Here is a 21432-nt window from a genome sequence, read left to right on the forward strand (position 1 = left end):
GAGGAAGAAGAAGAAGAAGAAGAAGAAGAAGAAGAAGAAGAAGAAGAAGAAGAAGAAGAAGAAGAAGAAGAAGAAGAAGAAGAAGAAGAAGAAGCTGGACTGCTGGTTCCCAGAGTGTCCTCTGGTGATGTTATCACTGAGTTTTCACAAATCTGATAAACTCAGAGACCACCCCCTCTAAACTCTAAGCTCTAAAAGCAAGAGGGGCTGTTAATGGATCTCCTATCCCAGCTTCCTCCAGAGGTAGCAAGTGTTAGAGTAGATGTGTCTTGCAGTTAATCTCAGTAGATCACTTCCTTGATATTGGAAAGATTAGTTATTATTTACAACAGCGTCGAATGTGACATGCGCTCTCTGCTCAGACTATTTAGATCTGTGTTAAAACAAAGGCTTCTGCTGGACTGATGTCTACATTTGTCTGGAGCAGATCCTCAGCGCTGAGTGTGACACTGATGTGGCCAACATGAAAATAAGTCCCCAAAAAGGAATTTTCAAAAATGTAATTTTCCCCCAAATTCTTTGTATGACAAATCCATGAGTTTACTAATCTTATTTCTTTTAAGAAATTACAAAGATTACCATTATGTATACTGGGTAGAAAGCTTTTTAAAGTTCCCTAGTTTCTTTTTTTTTTTCATAGAAGCATTTTGTATGGTGTTCTGATGAAGTTTAAGAAATATAGAATGACTTATTTGTCTTCTATATATTCAATACTTAGACATTAATATTTCTTCATCAATAACAACAAGTGGCAATCTAGATGAAAATGGTTTTAGTTTCTGACTTCAGACATTTTTGTCAATTTTTTCCTATCATCATATTTAAGTACTGCCGAGAGTCCTCTTCCAATCTTCCATTTAAATCTCAGTTTATTTCTGAAACATGATAGGAGTTTGCTTACTTTATACAGCTATTTATGCTTTAGGGATTATAGGTTGTAGTAGATATATGTCTTCCTAACTCTTGTTTCATGTGTATTGTCTTACATAGTCGCCTAGTGATAGTATTGATAATAACTAATTTTAGCCATTCTGATTTCTCACATGCTATTTTGATTAATCATCCCTGACCCAGAGTCTTCCTGTGTTCCAGTTTGACTGAAACTGACTCCTTGATTGGGCTGGACTCCAACAGTGGCAATTCACCTGTCTCTGCCTCCAGAAGCTGGGATGGCAAGAGATCACTACCATACCTGACTTTCTAAATTTACCTTTAAAGTCTTATAATGAATCATTCCCAAGGTCTTACATCCAATTATTTTTATGAGAAATAAGAATATCTGTGTATTTCTTTTGATGTGATTTTTCCTCTAATTTTAGCATTTTATGATTTCTTTTGACAATTTCTCAAATAGCATATCAGTTTGCTCTTTCTCTAGTGATCATTTATCAAAATTTCTGCAATGAAATTATCACTTGAAAAATTATTTTCATGGAGTTGATTGCGATAGAGAATTTGAGTGAAATGTCCTGAAATTGTCTTTTAATCATAGAGGGTTGTTGCTTTACTGAGATGAATTTAATGTGGAACTGAAAAATAGAGTCAAATTTTCACAATCTCTTTGGAACCCCCGAATCCTGCTGTGCTTAAAGGCAGAGGTTCCAAATTGGTTTCCCAGGGAAGGAAAGCGAGAGGCACAGATTAGCATTCAGGAAATATGCTAGGGAGTACTTTCTGGGTCAACATCTGGGAAGCCAAGCAAGAGAAGCTAACTTGCCAGCCAGCAAATCTCTTCCAGTGACTGGATTGCCTTAGCCGCCTTGCTCACCACTTACCCTAGCACCAGGGAACTAAGGGAACTGAATTATAATTACAAGTATGTGTATATATATATATATATATATATATATATATATATATATATATATGTATGTATGTATATATATTATATGCACTATATATATAATAAAAAATATACATATATATGAATGACAAAGTGTATGTTTTTCCTGAATAAAAAAACAGACTGTGGGAGAGTCTTCAAATAGGGCTTGCTCTTGTAGACCATAGTGCTATGCATCTCCTCTCTTACTTTGATATCTAAGACTTCATGGAATATCCAGGCAATTCCAATTTTTCTCCAAATGACTTGAATTAAAATATCAGCCCTTATAACAGGCTTCAGAGGTGGCTACATAGGAATTTTGTACAAAACAGCACAGAAAAAACTGTGTATATTTCTTCTTCATAAACTATCTCATACTTTTAATACAGTTATAGTTTACTGAGTGTTATTCAGCTGTGGACTCTACTGCAAGAAGCAAGAGAAATAAATCAGATAGGATAATTACTTAAGTAGTTAGAGTTTACTCAAACAATTTTAGGAAAAAGGACTTGGTGTACTGACACTTGAGCTGAAACCTACAGTGTCACTGGACCATGTGAAGAATCACAGGTAGGCAAATAGTAACATAGAAAATAAACAGAATGTGCAGCTTGACCTTCCTGTGGGTCTTGAACAACTGGAGAGGGGCTATCCCCAAAGCTGTTGCCTGTCCATGGGATATGTTCTTCTAGCAGGGCTGCCTTGTCTGGCCTCAGAGGGAGAGGAAGCACTTAGCATCATAGAGACTTGAAGTGCCAGGGTTGGGGCATACCCAGGAGCCCCCACCTGCTCAGAGGAGAAGGGAAGGGGAATACAGGAAGAATTTTGGGAGGGGTGACCAGGAGAGGGCATTGACTGGAATATAATGTGAATAAGTAAAAACAAAAATAAAATTAAATTTAAAAAATTAAACAGTAGAGAAGGGAGAAGCTACAGGCTGGAGGCAAAACATATACAATGTTACAGACAAAAGGAGGACATTTAAACTTTGATTGTAATTACAATATGATTCTATCAGATGCATTTCAGTAAGGTAACACTATAATTTGATCCATGATCTGAAATGACTGTTCTAGAATTGAGGGAATACAATATATCACGGACCAAGAAAAATGGCAGAATGGCTGGTTTGCTAGGGTAGAAATCTGAAAGAGAGATAGTGATGACTTGAGTTTGTGGGCTGTCAGAGAACATGGTGAGCAAGGGTTAGAGCTGACATATACTTGGAAGGTCTGAGCAGAAGGCTAGTGACTGGGATGATGGTTGGGAAAGTGGTAGGGCAGAGAAGAGATGCACCAAGGATGACTGCTTTCCTGTTGTCTTCTTTCCTCAAGTATTTTCTTCATTGGATATTTCCCCAACTTTGCTTCCTCTGTGACTCACCACATAGTGATAATCATGAACCCTTTGTCATGTTGTCTACAGCAACACTCCTCAGGAAGTCAAATCGGTCTTCTGCTCGGTCTACCTCCTTATTGAAAAGGCCTCCCGAAATTCTTCATTGAAGCCTTTACCCTGACAATATCATTGTGTTTATCTGCCTCTCTTCTTGCTATGAACTCTCCTTTTCACTGTTCATCTACTCTCTTTGGTCTTCCCTCAAACCTCCCTCACCTCTACAAAGATGTTTTGTTTTTCAAAGATTGTCATTTTGTTTAATTTTCTCTGTTGTCATCGATGGAGTTAGTGGCAGTATTCTCATATCTTTGTACTCCTAATTCAGTATTTCAGTAGATATTTTAGTATTTTGGTGGACTACCTGATATATTACATCTTTGTTGCTTTAATTTTAATTATTTATTTTTTTAATTTTTTTTCTCAATATAATCTAAGCTACTCAAGAATAAGAGAAATGTGTGGTTTCATTCCTGGATTTCAAACAGAACATGCTTGAACTCTCCTGAAATGCTTTTCCAGTTAAAGGAACTATATGCATTTCTATTACATTTCCATTTATTCTAGTTTATAACTGATTAAATAATAACAATATTAAGAGAAGCATTTAACAATAATTTCTTACAAAACAATTTTTTAATGTATTTAATGCTCATTTGAAGGGACCTTAAAATGTTGCATCGCGCATTTCCAAAGTCCAGTGTCTTTTCTGTACTGGAGTTAACAGATGGCTCAGGAAGTTAAATTTTATGTGTTTAGTGTAGATGAACAGATGAATATTCATTGGCATCTAGCCCTTTATTTTTTTCATGAACCCTCTAATACCAATTCTCGAAAGCTTCAGTTTTATGCTACTAGATGAGACCTAGTCAACAGCCCATTTAAAGCCCATTCGTTCATGTGAACTTTCCTGAAAGATGGACTATTGAACAACATATAGGCTTCTCTAGAGAATCTCCTAACAGTGAGTACAGAGATGCTGGTGCCGAGCTTGATGCTGAGTTCAGGATAAACTGTGATACTTTAATACAGATTTGTCTCCTGAAAATAAGTCCACTTCTTTCAATTAAAGAGAGGTATATTTTTTTCCTTCTAAATTTGGAAGATAAAGCTTGTTTTAAGAAAACAGCCCAGAGAAGCAGCTTGATAATTATGGTTAGAAAATGAGAGGCAACTGCACATGTCAAATGTTGGCAGGTAGGAGCAGAGAGATAAATGCACCTCTCACATTTTCTCAAGGTGATGAGCACACTAACTTTAAGGCTAACTAAGAGAGAGCATTTGTTGGTATAATATGTTTTAAAAGTAATAAATCATTAGCAGGGTCAAATAAACAATTTTTCCATGTTAATAACTGAAAGCAAACACAAATGATTATGAAGTCAATTGAGAATTATGCTGTGGGCTGGAGAAATGGCTGTGCTCTTAAAGGCTAAGCTCACAACCAAACCATCAGGAGAATTGTCCCACTCTCAGTAGCATTAAAAGCAGTGTGTAAATTGGAGTAAGTCTCTGGTTGTACTTGAGTCTTTAGTATCTTACTGCTAATGCATCTCTCAGCAAAACTTAAGTCCATCCTCATTTCTCTGCCTCTTATTTTTCCTCAGCAATAGAAGGCAAAGCACTTTCAGTCTCCGATTTCCTTCCTCCTGTGCCTCTTATACTCACCCTTCTCAGGCTCTGGCCGCTCCAGATCCTGCCATTGTTGCTTTTATCAAGGTCAACAAAGACCCTTAGGCTCTCAATCCAATTCTCAGCCCTCATCTTCCTTGACCCATTAGCAGCATCTCGCACAGATGACAATTCCTATTTCCTGAGCACTCTTTCTTCACTCATCTCCCTGGATGCCCCAGTGCCCTGAATCAGGGTCTTTTTTTCTCTTCATTTTCATTTTTGATTGGTCTGTAAGTATATTGACCTCCTAGGCTTATTTTGTCCCAGAATTCAGACATTGGTCTTCTGTCTGTCTCTACTATTCTGTTGATATGTTCTGCAGCATGGCTTCAATATTATCTAGTGATGGCCACTGCCAAATTGCCACTTTTGATACAGAACATTTCTTCAATTCCAGAGTTGTATATTTGATCATCTGAGCATTTAGATATCCAAAAGTTATTTCAAAATAGAGTACTACTGTTATCTTTCCTCCAATTTTGCTTTATTAAAAGTGTTCTCTATAAGGAGTAACTCTGACTCTAACTTCTTTTTTTCTCAGGGTGAAGATATGGATAACCTATGGCAACATACATGCTCATCATGTTTACATGTAAACATTTAGAAAACGTATTAATACCCTTTTCAAATATGACGAGAATTTTGCTGCCCCTCATACTCTTTTCTGCTACTATATAGGTATAACCTGCCAATCTCCCCTGAATGGTAGGGGTAGTCTTGTTTTCTGACTGCTCTCCCTACTACATACCTCTTCTCTCTAGTATGTTTTCAGTTTCTTTTAAAAATGACTTCATTCAAAGCAAAACAGTAGTGTAGACTGAAAGAGAGATACTTGACAAGATTGACAGTGGTTCATGTGAGTGGGAGCATTAAAGGACTTCTAGAACATTTTTCGAGTATCTTGTGAAGTTGCTTGAATATGGAGATGTCAAGTTGGTGCCTACAAAGAGCCTTTACCCCTACTTTCTAGCATCTTAGGTGCAGGAAGGTACTCTGCATGCTGTAAAAATATCTTTTACTCACCTGATGACATGCTATCTCGGAGGCTTACTATTGAATAAGCTCACCCTTTCTAGTGCTTTCCGAATTCTGTCTGGCTGGTTCAACTCAGCTGTTCTGGCTTAAACTCTTCTTCAAGCTGACTGATGCAATCTGGCTTCTGTCAGCTTCTCACTGAATTGCTTTGCTTGGAGAAAACTGCCTCTGAATCCCACACACTGAACTGCACTGTCTCCCAACTGACTCAGCTCCACTGCACTGAACTCAACTGAACTGCCCTCACTTTCCAACATCACTGCTTCCAGCCAGGGGTATCAAAGGCATACCTGTATTCCAGCTGTATCACACAGACCTAGAAGTGTTTTGATATGATCCCTTGCCAGAGAAGTCATGCTGCTGGATTGATATCCTTTTACAGCATGCTATCAAAATAAAAATGTAAACACAAAGCCAGCCACAAAAATCCTTATCTACGATGGTTCACATTGTCTAAAAAATATGCTAGGGCAATGGTGGCACAAAGCATGTAGGAGTGACCAACATCTGATTTGACTTAGAGCCCTCTCCATGAGGTGGAACTCATACACAAAACCTAAGGTAAGTTTGTTTTACCTACCATAAAAAAAATAATACTGATTGAAAATAATTAAAAGATAGTAATGAAAGGCCTCAGGTAATGTTTGCCTGTATGTTATACTTACCTTAAAACTCACTTTCTGTCTTTGCTTCAATAATGCACATACCGAAGTGAATCCACTCCCCATATTTCTGATGCTTTTCCCCTCACAGCATATTTTTCTTATGGTATTTTATATCTGGCATGGTATAGAATTCATAGACAGCACACAGCTAGGCCATCATTCTCAGGTCTTCAACATAAGTCCTCATTCCTTCTCATGGCTGCCTTCAATCTCTTAGACACAAATGATTCAATTAGTAATTGTGGAGACTGTAGACCCAAGGCATATTTCCAGGCAAGGATTCGTTTATAAATCCCACAGTTGGAAAACTAACAGCATTATAATGTGTTTAGTCTGTGTGGAAGTAGGGATTTGCACCAAGAAGAACTCAATGCTCCATAGCCTCTACATGAGGAATTCAGTGCCTAGATGGGCCCTTATTGGTAGAAAGATGGTCAAACCTATGTACTCACCTTTGCTCTTTTAGATCTCTAACCTTCACCCAAATGGTGGCCTGAAAGTTAATGGTCAAATCGCTGAGGCTGGTGTAACAAATGATTCTCAACCTCGCCCACCGTGTCTCCATACTTTTCTCTCTTGTCTTTGAGTAGGATGAGTTTTGCTGGGTTGTTCAAAAATGATAGGACTTTTCTCTGAGGTGAAATGCAAGCACATGCAAGTGTTTTCATGAGACCACTCTTGCTGCCATCTTAGTTACCACTATGTGGGTCACGCTGTGTGTCAGGCTAGTATTTTGAGGTTTTTCTGTTTCTTACCCTTTTAAAAAATAGTTTTGTCTGTATTCTCATTCTCTCTGTCTCTGCCTGTCTCTGTGTCTCTGCCTCTGTCTCTCTTAGTATAAGCAAGTTATTAGTTACAAAAACACACATGAGGTAAAATGAAGGTAGCAGCTCAAAATTCATCAACAGCTTCTATGTGAACAACTTGAGTAAACATTTTAAGGATGCTCTCATTATCCCAGCTGAACTCCCCACACCCAATGTGGATTTCATTGTACTGCCCACTGGGAGGCGGAGGGGGACCAGTGTTGTTGCAGCTGAAGCCCAAGGCGAAGCATCACTGCTGCTCAGTGGTTTCCGAAGGCTAGTCCACGAGAAGCCGGAATTGATGTTCTGGAAATTGAAGGACAAAGAGATGTCTCTAAGAGAAAAAGGTAATTGCAGCGAAACACAAGCAAGCGATCAAACCAGACAGAGGGGAATTTTCCTATTCTGAAGTAAAACCAGGACAAAGAGTTTTGCGGTTTCCAGAAGCAGCAATAGCTGCTCTTTGCTTCTTAAACAAGGATCAATACTTCTCCAGCAGGATGAGCAAACACACACAGCCTGGGGCCAAGTCTGTCTGGCTGTCTTTCTTTAGAAATAAACGGGGCCAAAATGTATCCAGGCAGGTTTATTTAGCCATTGACTATGGCTGCTTTCTTACTGTAGAGACAGAGTTGAGGAGCCCTGATAGACTGTAAGTCTCCTGCAACATCGGAAACATTTACTCTAATGTTCTTTAAACAATGTTTGCTGGCTCCCTGCGCTGTCCCAGTGTTGTTATCAAATATAATTTAGGCTATTTTATCTCAGTCCAATATTTAGAAAATTATTTCTGTGGCCTCTGTCTCATAAATTTTTTACAGTATTATAAGAGTTGTATATTAAGTCAATTCTTGAATAGATATATCGTGTTTAAAGTCATTATAAAAAGATCAACTATTCCTGTGACTTCTAGTCATATGTCTTTTACATCACAGAAATAAAAATTAATCAAAATAGTTTTCTCAAGCACACAGACTAAATCATTATTTTAATATAGATTCTGGGGAGCATGTTTTTTTCCCCTTTTTTTCTTTTCTTTTCTTTTCTTTTCTTTTCTTTTCTTTTCTTTTCTTTTCTTTTCTTTTCTTTTCTTTTCTTTTCTTTTCTTTTCTTTCCTTCTCTCTTTCTCTCCCAGTCTCCACTTGTGAAGGCACTGCCTGCTTTCTCTGGTGTCTGCTGAAGAGGAGTCAGTTTTCAACAAACATGTTTGTGCCTAGGACTGCTTGCCAAGTTCCCGGGGGCCACTTTCTGTCCCATGAGGGTCTGACCCAAGAGGTGGAAGTAATTTTGTTTATTGTGCTCCAAATCTTTTGCCAAATTACTATCTTCATACATTTTAGTGACATATTTATTTAGCTCAGGCAACAAGGGCCCCATAATAATTTATGATCTAAATGTAGCCTGTAACAGCAGAATTACTTGTGGTGCCTAGAAATTAATCAGAAATCACTGTCTAAAGTGTAATGACTTACTGTTGTTTTTGAACCGTGTTGTGGAACCTATGAATATTAATTAAGAGTTATGGCTGAAGGTCAAACAGAATCTGGTACAATTTCATGTGTCTACAGAATGACCAGTTATCAGTTATCAAAGCATCTGAAGATAATGGAACTTTCATATTTTATATCAGTATGAATGCCATTTCATGATGTTGGAAGGCCTGAATCATATCAACACCAGACACTAGCTACTACTAGGAATCTCCAATAAAAAATATGTTCCTCTTCTTTGAATTTTTTTTTAATTATGAAGGAATTTGTATCCAGTTAATACAACTTGGTGGATCTAAAATCAAAGCAAGGCTTAAAGAGGGTTATAAATAAGGAAAAGTGATTTAACTCATATACTTTTAAAAATGATATTATTTTTGATATAATTATATCATTTCTGTATACATATACATATATATCTAGATATTCATATATATATGCATGTATATGTGTATATATATATTTCCAAATAGAACCTACTCAGTTTGTACAATGTTATTCGTACGTGTGCTTTCAGAACTGATCATATGGTATTGAATACTGTGTATGCTTTCTCCTGGAGGAAAACCAATTCTTCCACTGTCAGCAATCCTTAGTTGCTGTAATTTTTTGCATAGGGCTGACGCCCCTCAGTCTTCTCCATTCTCCTTGGCATGTCTATTGATGTTGTCCTTGTGCAGCTCATGTTAGTCATGTTAGTGAGACGTCATGGGTGCAATTTCTGACATTCCTAGGAGAAACAGCACTTGCTCCTAGCACCTCTGCCTTGTCTAAGAATTAATGCTCTTTGTCAGTAACCAGAGTAATTATGAGCTTTGGCCTTTCAAGTGAGACCATACCTTACTTATTTCTAAGTATAAAATTTTAGTCAAAGGCTCATCGGATAAATTGTAATTCTTTGTTTATACGTGCAAAACGGAAAAATCTTATATAACCTTTTAAAACATTTTTTTTTCAGGAAACTTTTCTAATAATTAAAGCCCTTCAGATTATTTGCAGTCATTTGAATCCGATTGTTTAGGAATCTTAAAGATTAAAGGGCTTTATCAGTACCTACTATTTTACTGGAATAAGTTACTATGTTAGTAATTGGGGAAAATGGAGACATTTATTGGAGACAGTTATTGGACAAAGACAAATCCTTTGTCAGATTGGAATGAACACTGGGTCTCATGTGACTTCTGATTTATTCATGGAGGTGGGCTTTATATTAATGTTGGAGTCAGATATTTCTCTGATTTGTGATACCATAGTAGATGGAGTTGAGATTATTTTAAAAAATACATCTTTTATATTTTTGAAATTAGTATAATTATGTCATTTCTTCCTCTCCTTATCCTCTCTCCAACCCTATCCATATTTCCATCTCCTTTTTCTTATACAAATTCATGGGCACTTTCTCTTTAATTGTTTTACACACACACACACACACACACACACACACACACACATACACACACACACACACCCTACTCAGTCAGTATAATGTTACTTGACCAATTGATACTGATAATCATTTGCCTTGCTCGTCCCTGGGGGCTATGTTTCCAGCTCTCAGGATTCCCCTGCTTCCTGTCCTTAGTTCCTTGTGTAGGGTTGAGGACTCGTGAGCTTTCTGCATTCTCCCTTAGAATGTTTATTGGTGCCATCCTTCTTCATGCCACGTTTAAGAAGCGCTGTTAGTGAGACTTTGTGAGTATAGCTTCTCTGACATTTCTAGGAGACACAATTTCACAGCAAACCCCTCGTTCTTCTGGCTTTTACAAGTCTTTTCACCTCGCTCTTCGGTAATGATTCCCCAAACCTTCGGTGCCAGAGTTCGGTTGTAGATTTATCAGTCACCGTGACTTTTAACTTTTCAAAATTATTTCTACCTTTAGTATTGGGAATGTTTCACTTTAATTAAAATATTCTGTTCCTAACTGCTCCAATGCAATGACTCAGTGATTCACATATTTTTGTATGACTTAAATTTTGCCCTATTTTGAAGCTAGTATCTCAGTGAGTAGATAGATAGGGCACTCACCAGAAAAGCCAGCCACTAAACGTGGCTGACTCAGTGCATAGCATATTTCCTTCAAACACAGGCAGCAATATTAAAAAGAAATGTCCTTATCTGATCCTGAGAGCTAAGAAATCATTTCCCCCTTCATAAGGAAGTATTTAGGAAAGGAAATGAAGCCACGGAGAATAACTTTGGTTTTATTTAAGTAAGGCGAGACTCCCGTTACAGAGAAGGGATATTTCAATCTGCCGAAGAATGTGAACGAGAAGTGATGTTTCGCTGTCAAGAGGTAGCTTGCACATTTGATGGAAAATTACTGAAGAGAAGCAGTCACAGTTCAGTGTCTCAAACCTGTTAGGGAGTAAGAGCAGTTTCTCTCTATGGAATTGTAACTGTGAGAAAACTGGCTAGCACATAGCACTGGGGTGCTTGATTCAAGTCCACATTTATATTGGGTCTTCAACAAGATGTGGAAATGGAATAGAATGTGGTGGTTTGATATCGCGTAGTTTATAAATCGAATCCTTAAAAGCCCATGACATTCTGCTGAGAATTCTTTGCTCTGATTTTTGTCATGTAGGAAATACATGGGGGTTAAATATTTTGAGTTTTTAAACAAATATCAAATAATTACTACTATATGGATATAGTTCTTGAAAATCTCTCCTACAGCTTATGCTAGCTAAAGTTACTGAAATAATGAGAATATGGCTGTATCGATGCTCATAAGTTTGCAATGTTAAAAAATGTCTTTAATGATCTTGACATGCTCTTGTTCTCATATTGCTTTTTAGAAAGGACATTAAAAATAAGGCTAATTATACCAAGGCTGCAGATTCCTGGGAATTTATTTTGTTAGGGGGTAAGACTTTTTGAAAACATTGATGTATTTGGTTTAATATCAGTGAGATAGTAACTGGCAGCCTACAAATGTCTTCAGGAATATGACACTTTCGTTTCTGTATAAAATTCTGAGTTTCACAGTCTGTGAAACTCCTATTCTTACATAAAAATTCTAATTTCAATACAACAATTTAAATCATCACATTCCATCTATTTTTATAACATTTTAATATAATTTAATTAAATGTAATAATTTATTTTCTTTCTGTGGGGATTGAAATTTTATCCAGTTGATGAGTAAGGAAAATCACAGTTGACATTTTGCAGACATTATCTGAATATCTTATATTTCTAAATTTTGAAGTCAGTGATATATAATTAGGAATTAGATGTTAGGTTCTGTATTTATAATACTTAAGGTTAAATATGTACTGAAGTACTCAACCGTGCCCTCAAGTTTTGATATTATGCACAAATAATTAAGGCAGCCTCTGGAATGCTAGTTTCATGAGTTTTGTAGGAAAAGTGGTCAGTGAATGTTACTGTTTTTGTAAGAAGAAATGTCAAAATGGATGGGCCAGTTGAGACAAAAATGCCATCACATTGAGGATGCTGTTACTGACAGAGTCAATGTAAAGACCCCTGGTTAATCTGTCCTTTCATATGGATAAGTATTCCTTGCATTTCAGTTTTTGAGTCCAACAGATAAATGATTATTTGTGAATATCTCTCTCTCTCTCTCTCTCTCTCTCTCTCTCTCTCTCTCTCACACACACACACACACACACACACACACACACACACATACACACACATACACACAAAACCTTTTGACTTTGCTCATGTTATAAGATCCATTTTAATATATAATGGCTTCTCCTATCTCTGCCTTATTACAGAAAAGACATTGCAGGTTAAAAAAATAATAATAAAGGTTGAACTTTGTGGATCAAAGACTTGACAGGTGTTATAAAAAGAATTAATGGTAAAATGAATATATCTTGAGAGCAAACAGGACATGAGAAAATGCAAAGGCTTAAAGGTTAAGTGGAGTGATAATCTCAGAAGCCAAATGAATTTAAAATTCCTTTCAGTAATATCCCAGCTATTCACAAGCAAGGCCTTAAAGTGAAACCTGGCTAAATATGAGGAGCTGCCTCAAGAATTCAGCATGACTACATGTACAGTTTGATTTCATTTCCCCCCCCCCCAACTTTTCCGTAGGTTAAAATAAAGTTTCAGCAATCATAACTGTTGATATCTGGGTCATTGTGTTGCAATGCATATTTTAGTTTTAATTGGAAAAGCCATCTGTCATAAATGTAGTCAACACATATCAATTTAAGAAAGGATATTACATTTTCTAAAAATGGCTTATGCTTTGACATAGAGTTCTGTGTTAGTATGGGTAGGTTTTGTATTTATTATCTGTATGGAACTATGAATTTTACCACTGCTGCACTAGATTAAAATTACTTTGTCTTCCTATTAATCTTTCTTGCTTTGGGTTCAGGGTCACTAGGGTCACTAGGCTTAGTCAGGAACCTGTTAGGCAGCAGCTCATCAGTTTGTGTCTTTTGCTTCAACTACAGATGATGTGTTGGGTCATCAGTCCACTTCTAAGTAAGGAATCCTGAGAGGAGTCAAAGTGAGCCATCAGCTTCTAGATCACATGGAACATTAGGCAACCACCCTCATCATGGCTGTTTTTGGGTTTTTTTTTTGTTTTTGTTTTTGTTTTTTTTTTTGTGAGGAAGAGGCCAAAGATGCTACAATAAGCACAGGGCTGGGAATCTTATTGATGCCACGCTGCCTAGATTTCAACTATACTAAATGTAATAGTTTTCTTTGCATTGGATACTTGGGGAGGAGAAGACAATAAAGACAGTATAAAACACCTTAACTGGATTTGTAACACTTCCTTCCAATGTCACACCATTCTCCCTTTAGTTTCAAAGGGAAAAGTATGAATTGTGTGTGCAGGCTTCCATTGAGTGTTGCCATAGACATGCTATGAGGTAAGTGGCCCGTTTAATGATGTTGTGGATGCAAACACTTCACGCCCAAAGTTAGTATTGAGGAGGCTCTGTGTAATGTAGTTATGGGAAAGTGGAGTACACGAATCTCCTTTCCCAGCGGAATGTGGAGAGCAAAGGATATGATTCATGTGTGCGTAGTGCTGAAGTTCTAGGCAAACACATTCAAGGTTGACAAGCCATGTTAGGAACCTCGTTACTTGTGACAAATGGCATAACCTCTGAAAGTACAACTTAAGGTAATAGATAAACAAACCTACATGATTTGTGATAATGCATCTACCATTTCTGTCTTTGCGAAAAACTGGGAGCTAGTTATAAGAGACTAAGGAAGCCTGAAAGTAGGAGAAATGGTCTCTCCAAATGAAAAGCACACCAACTGGTTATCCAATACTAAGTAGCCAGAGATGAAAATGTACATGCGTGTACATTATACAGTCTGAGCAGGGTTTTTTGGGGGGTGGGGTGGGGGGGCAGGTGTTTCATTTATTTATTTTATTTTTAATTTGTTCAATTTACACCCTGCTCACTTTCCCCCTTCCTGTCCACCCCTCCCACAGTGTTCCCCCCTCCTCTTTTCCTCCTAGTGGGTGGGGCTCTCTGCTTATTCCCCTTCCCTGGCATATCAAATATCTGCAGGGCTATGCACACCCTCTCCCCCAAGGCAGCCCAGCTAGAAGAACACATTCCAAGGACAGGCAACAGCTTTTGGGATAGCCTCAAATCCATTTGCGCAGAACCCACATAAAGACCAAGCTGTACCTCTACCTATGTGCAGAAAGGCCTAGGTCCAGCCTATGCATGCTCTTGAACTGGTAGCTCAGTCTCTGAGAGTCACCAAGGGTCCTGATTGGTTGAATATGTTGGTCTTCCTGTGAACTTTTTATCCCCTTTAGGGGCCCGCAATCCTTCCCCCTATTTTCCATAACAGTCACAAAGCAATATCTACTGTTCGGCTGTGGGTGTCAGCATCTGTTTGAGTCAATTGCTGGATGGAATCTCACAGAAGGCAGCCGTGCGAAATTCCTGTCTGCAAGCATGGCAGGGTATCATGAATAGTGTCAGAGATTGGTGCTCTCCCGTGGGATGGGTCTTAAGATGGGCCAGTCATTGGCTGGCCATTTCTTCAGTTTCTGCTGCATCCCCCATCCCTGCATTTTTTTTTGTAAATAGAATATGTTTTCGGTTGAATGTTTTGTGGGTAGGTTGGTGTCCCTATCACTCCACTGGGGTTCCTGCCTGGATACAGAAGATCGATAGTCTCTTCAGATTCCATATCCCCAATGCTGAGAGTCACAGCTAAAGTTACTCCCATAGATTCTTGGATGTCTCTGTCACATCCTGGAGATCCACCCTGTCAGTTGCACATCTTCATTCATTCTCATGGCCATCTGGCCTTCTCTACTGTCCCTCCCCACACCTGAATCTCAGGCCCCTTCCCTCTCACTATCCCCGCTCCTAACCAGTTTCCTTAATCTACCTGCCTATTAAGACTAGCATACCTTTGAAGTGAAATTCAAGCATCTTCACTTGTACCTTCCTTGTTTAGCTTCTTTCGGTCTGTGGAGTATAGCATGGGTATCTTGTATTCTATGTTTAATATCCACTTATCAATGAGTGCATACCATGCATGTCATTTTTGGGTCTGGGTTACCTCACTCAGGATGATATTTTCTTTTTTAATTTATTATTATTTTCTTTATTTACATTTCAAATGCTATCCCGAAAGTTCCCTATACCCCCCGCCCCTGCTCCCCTACCCACCCACTCCCACTACTTGGCCCTGGCCTTCCCCTGTGCTGGGTCATATAAAGTTTACAAGACCAAGGGGCTTCTAGTTCCATCCATTTGCCTGCAAATTTCATGAGGTTCNTGATTTTTTAAAACTTATTTTATTAGATATTTTCTTCATTTACATTTCAAATGCTATCCCGAATGTCCCATATACCCTATCCCCTACCCTGCTCCCCTGCCCACCCACTCCCACTTTTTGGCCATGGCGTTCCCCTGTATGGGGCTTATAAAGTTTGCAAGACCAAGGGGCATTTCTTCCCAACAATGGCTGACTTCTGCCCTACCAATGTGTTCAAGGGTATTTCCCACTTTCTCTTCCGTCAAATTTAGTGTATCTGCTTTTATTTTGAAGTCCTTGACCTATTTTGACTTGAGTTTTGTGCAGGGTGATAAATATGGATCTATTTGCATTCTTCTGAATGTGTAGAGTTAGAGTATCACCATTTGTTGAAGATGTTTGATTTTTTTCCTTTGTATGGTTTTGCCTTCTTTATAAAACATTAAATCTTCATAGGTATGCATGTTTCTTTCTGGGTTTTTGATTCAATTCCATTGATCAACCTGTCTATTTATGTACCAGTATCATGCAGTTTTTAAATCACTATTGCTCTGTAGTACAGCTTGAGGTCAGGGATGGTGATTCCTCTCAAAGGTTCTTTGTTTGTTTGTTTGTTATTGTTCCAGATTGTTTTGGCTATCCTGGGTTTTTTGTTTTTCTATAAGCAGTTGAGAATTGCTATTTCAAGGTCTATAGAAAATTGCATTGAAATTTTAGTGGGGATTGCATCGAATCTGTAGATTGCTTTTGGAAAGGTAGCCATTTTCAACGTGTTAATCCTACTTATCATGAGCATGGGAGATTTTTCCATCTTTTGATATCTTCAATTTCTTTCTTCAGGAACTTGAAGTTCTTGTCATATGGAGCTTTCTCTTGCTTGGCTAGAGTTGCACTAATATTTTATATTATTTGTGGCTACTGTAAAGGGTGTTATTTCCCTAATTTCTTTCTTGACTCCTTTATCATTTGTATAAAGGAGGGCTACCGACTTTAAGTTAATTTTGTATCCGGCCATTTTGCTGAAGGTGTTTATCAGCTGTAGGAGTTCTCTGGTAGAATTTTTGGGGTCACTTATATATACAATCATATCATATGCCAAGAATAATACTTTGGCTTTTTCCTTTCCAATTTGTATCCCCCCAATCTTCTTTTGCTGTCTTATTGCTATGGCTACAACTTCAAGTACTATAGTGAATAGATAGAGAGTGGGCAGCCTTGTCTTGTCCCTGATTTTAGTAGAATTACTTTAAATTTCTCTCCATTTAGTTTGATGTTGGCTATTGGCTTGTTATATATTGCTTTGGTTATGTTTATGCATGTGCCCTTTATTCATTATCTCTCTTTAATACTTCTGACATGAAGGGATGTTGGATTATGTCACCATATTTTCAACACCTAATGAGATGATCATGTGATTTTTTTCATTTGGTTTGTTTACGTGGTGGATTATATTGTTGGGTTTTTGTATATTGAGCCAACCTTGCATCATTTAGATGAAGCCTACTTGATCATCTTGGATGCTCTTTTGATGAGTTCCTGGATTCATTTTGCAAGTATTTTATTGGGTATCTTTACATCACTGTTAATAAGAGAAATCCATTTGAAGTTCTCTTTCTTTGTTGAGTCTGTTTTTTGGGTATCAGGGTGATTGTGGCTTTATAAAATGAGTTTGGCAGTGTTCCTTCTGTTTCTATTTTGTAGTATAGTTTGAGGAATATTGGTATTAGCTCTTTTTTGAAAGAGCTAATTCTGGTAGAATTCTGCACTAAAACCATTTGGCCCTTTGCTTATTTTGGTTGGGAGACTTTTAATGACTGCTTCTATTTTTTTTTAATGGGTTATAGGGCTATTTACGTGGTTTACCTCATCTTGACTTAACTTTGGTATGTGGTATCTGTCTAGAAAAACAGCCATTTCCCTAAGATTCTCCAGTTTTGTGGAGTACAGGCTTTGAAGTATGACCTAATAATACTTTGAATTTCCTCAGTGTCTGTTTTCAGGTCTCCCTTTTCATTTCTGATTTGTTTATCTGGATACTGTCTCTCTGTCTTTTGGTTAGTTTGGCTAAGGGTTTGTGTATCTTTTTGATTTTCTCAAAGAACTGTCTCTTAGTTTTGTTGATGCTTTGTGTTGTTTTCTTTTTTTTTTTTTTTTTTTTTTTTTTTTTTTTTTGAACTGATTGGTTTCTGCTCTGGTTTTGAGTATTTCCTGGCTTCTACTCCTCTTTGGTGTGCTTGCTTTTTCTTCTCCCCTCAACCCCAGAGCTTTCAGATTCACTTTTAAATTGCTGGTATGAAAACTTTCTAATTTCTTTATGTTGGCACTTAGAGCTATAAGCTTTTGTCTTAGCACTGCTTTCATTTTGTACCATAAATTTTGTTATGTTATGCCTTCTTTTTCATTTTATTCTATAAAGTCTTTTATTTTTTCTTGATTTCTTCCCTGATTCAGAGATCATTGAATAGAGAGTTGTATAATTTCCACGAGTGTGTAGGCATTCTGGTGTTTCTGTTGTTATTGATGTCCAGCTTTGATCCATGGTTGTCTGATAAGACATAAGGTGTTTTTTCAGTTTTCTTGTCTATGTTGAGGCTTGCTTTGTGAACAACTATATGGTCAATTTTGGCAAAGGACCCATAAGGTTGCTCAGAAGAAGGTTTATTCTTTTGTGTTTAGGTGAAATATTCTGTAGATGTATGTTTAGTCCATTTGATTCATAATATCTGTTAGTTTTGTTATTTCTCTGCTTAGTGTTTGTCTTGATGACGTGTCAATTGGTGAAGTATCCTTCTACTAAAGTGTGGGGTTTGATGTGGATTTTAAACTTTAGCAATCTTTCTTTTACAAATGTGGTTGCCCTTGTGTTTGGGTCATAGATGTTTAGAATTGAGATATCAACTTGATAGATTTTTTTCCCTTTGATGAGTATGAAATGTCCTTTCCTTTCTTCTTTGATTAATTTAGGTTGTAAGTCTACTTTATTAGATATTAGAATGGCTATTCCAGCCTGTTTCTTGGGTCCGTTTGCTTGGAAAGGTTCGTTACAGCCCTTTACTCTGAGGTGGTCTATATTTAGTACTGAGGTGTGTTTCTTGTATACAGCAGTATGGTGGATTCCGTTTTCACAACCGTTCTCTTAGTCTTCAACTTTTTACTGGTGAATTTAATTCATTGAGCAGGTTTAATTTAGGGATATATATATGAAAGCATATACTTATCTGCATGTAATAATAGTTAATGAAAAACAAGGAGCAGTATATAGGGTGATTTAGAAGGAAAGGGATACAACTGTTACAGATAACTGTATTTCTCTTTATGTATTATTCATTGACTCACAAAATCACTAGACTTTTAGATAATATAATAATATTATAATTGCAAATATTAAAAACAGTAAAAATAAAATGTAGAAATTGTGTCAGAAAGTGATTACAGGAGATACACGAAACATTTAATCCAGACAACCAAACTAATGTTGCTCCAAGAAAAACAGAGCACATGGAAGTGTAGTGGGAGAAGGGAGGTCAGGTGAGACAGGAAGATGCAGTATTCCTGAGTTTTCATTTCCTGTTGATTAGAACTAGCAGGAAGAGGAGTTTGGAATCTGTAGATAATTTAAAGCAATGCCTATGCATGTTCTGCTCAGCTTCCTGGAACATTTGAAACAATAATATGACGTGTGGGACATGATGTCAAGCCATAGAGAATGAAAATAATATTTGCTTTGCTAATGAAGTGTTTCTGCTTTTCTAATTATGCTAAGGATAAAATGCTGTGCTAATATGTCCAACCTGGCTCTGCTTCTGCACTTGAGGTATCCAGGCACCATCGCATACCTGACTGGACTGGAAGGAAGGAAGCTTACCTGGGCAGATTGGTTCCATCAGGACCTTGGTCAGCTTCAAGTGTGAGGAGAAACAACCTTCTCTGAGATGATTTCCAGTGAAACAGCTCTCCTTTTAATGGAGGTAACAAGGGTTATATAAATCTTGGCTAGTGGGTAGGGGTTTTCAAGGAGAATGTAGTTTATTGGTTAATGCTGAGGTGCTGGAATGCTTCATTTACATGAAGAATTCCAGGTGCATGCTGGACATGCCTTTATAAAAAGAGAGGAAGTTTGTAATTTGGGCTCCAGGGTGGCAAAGGTAGGGGGTTGTACAAGCTACATGCACCAGAACATGCAGGCCCACGGCAAGGAGAGAACTGTCCTTGCTCCTGATGGTCTCAGGAGGAAATGGAATTTGGACATGTCCTGATATCACTCTTGCTCTGGACTGCCTCACCAAGTTGCATAGCTTTCCTGCCCCACATAGCCTTTGCTCATGGTTCTTTTTAATGATGAGAGACCAGGCTTTTATAATGTGTGTGTGTGTGTGTGTGTGTGTGTGTGTGTATGTGTGTGTTGTATGCATATGTGTGCATGTGTGGGCACATACGTACTGCAGAATTCATGTGATGGGAAGAGAACAACCAAGGCTTCCAGTGCGTTGTTATTCATTGTTGAACATCCCAGACTCAACAGCACACAGGCTTCAGAGAATGTTTCTACCCCAATGTCACTGTGAGCGCTTGGATTACAGAGACAGCCTCCTATAACTTTGCATTCTGAGGATTCAAATTCAAGTCCTGAGGAACACAGGCAACAGGAGGAAGGTTGATTTGTAAACTGGCTCCATCTTGTCCCCGATTTGAACTCTGGTTAATAGAAATGCCACAAACAATTCCAAGAAGAAATTGCCCTGGGCCTGGTCAATCAGAGAATAGAAGGAAAGTGCCTAAAATTCCAGACATTATAGATAAATTGCTCAAGCTGGCTGAAGTTATCATCTTGTGCCAAGATATTCCTTGCCAAAGAAGGCAACTGCCAAGCTGGAGACTGCCATTCCCTGTTTAACCTTTGCCAAATAAGGCAATTGCTAGTGTAGAGACCCCTGTTACCTGTCCAAACTAGTATAAAAACCCTGAATAATTGAATCCATTGTGACAGAGTCTGAGGGTAGGAGCTTAAGCTTGAATAATGGCTTTCCTTTTGCATATGGATTCGGATTTAGACTCCTGGTGGTCTTTGAGGACCCTGAAATCTGTGCACAATAGTCTTAGTGCTTGCATCCAACCCTTGTTATAACATATTTTCTGTCACATGTTATCGTCTTTTCATTTACAATAGCCAAATAGAGAATTTTTTTTAAAAGCAAGTATATTTAAATAAAAGAGTGATTTACTGTAAACTAAAATCTGGTTGTGGAGGCAGAGGCAGGAAGATATCTGTGAGTTTGAGGCCAGACTGGTCTACATATCAAGCTCCAAGACAGCCAGGATTACATAGAGAGACCCTGTCAAACAAAATAAAACAAAACAAACAAACAAACAAAAAAACCCAAGTCAACCAACTATCCAACTACCCAACAAACCAAATGAAAACAAAAACAAAAACAAAAACCCAAAACTATGAAAAACCAAACAACCAACTAAAACACCCTAACCTAGTATATTAAGTACTCAAGAGTGTTATCTTACAGGGATAAGATACAAGTCATGACAAGAGTATGCACATGCAAGAAGTTTAGCCTTTATTAATCCAGAGGAGATTCTTCAGATACTCTTATTTACGAAAGCTTCTGGGGAAGCCCCACCCATCAGCATGTGCTGAGAATGCTCTAGTGTTCTGTCTCAATATGAAGAATGCAGGTACCTGGAAGGGGCTGCAAACCTCCCCTTGTCCAAAACCAGGGAAACAATAAAATAGTTGAAAAAGTTTTCTTGGATGGACTGAGTAGATATGAATACAAATGAACCATTCTTGAAA

The 21432-nt window shown here is 37.8% G+C and overlaps 1 long non-coding RNA gene across 1 annotated transcript in view; it reads left to right on the forward strand.

Annotated features, from left to right (window-relative positions):
* Positions 1–19575, forward strand: part of LOC115062500 — a 62255-nt gene extending 42680 nt beyond the window's left edge. The window contains exon 3 of the long non-coding RNA XR_003842451.1: positions 19441–19575. This is a non-coding gene — a long non-coding RNA (uncharacterized LOC115062500). The remainder of the gene's footprint in view (positions 1–19440) is intronic.
* Positions 19576–21432: the final 1857 nt, after the last annotated feature.

Source organism: Mus pahari, chromosome 18, assembly GCF_900095145.1.
Source record: "Mus pahari chromosome 18, PAHARI_EIJ_v1.1, whole genome shotgun sequence".
Classification (NCBI taxonomy): Eukaryota; Metazoa; Chordata; class Mammalia; order Rodentia; family Muridae; genus Mus; species Mus pahari.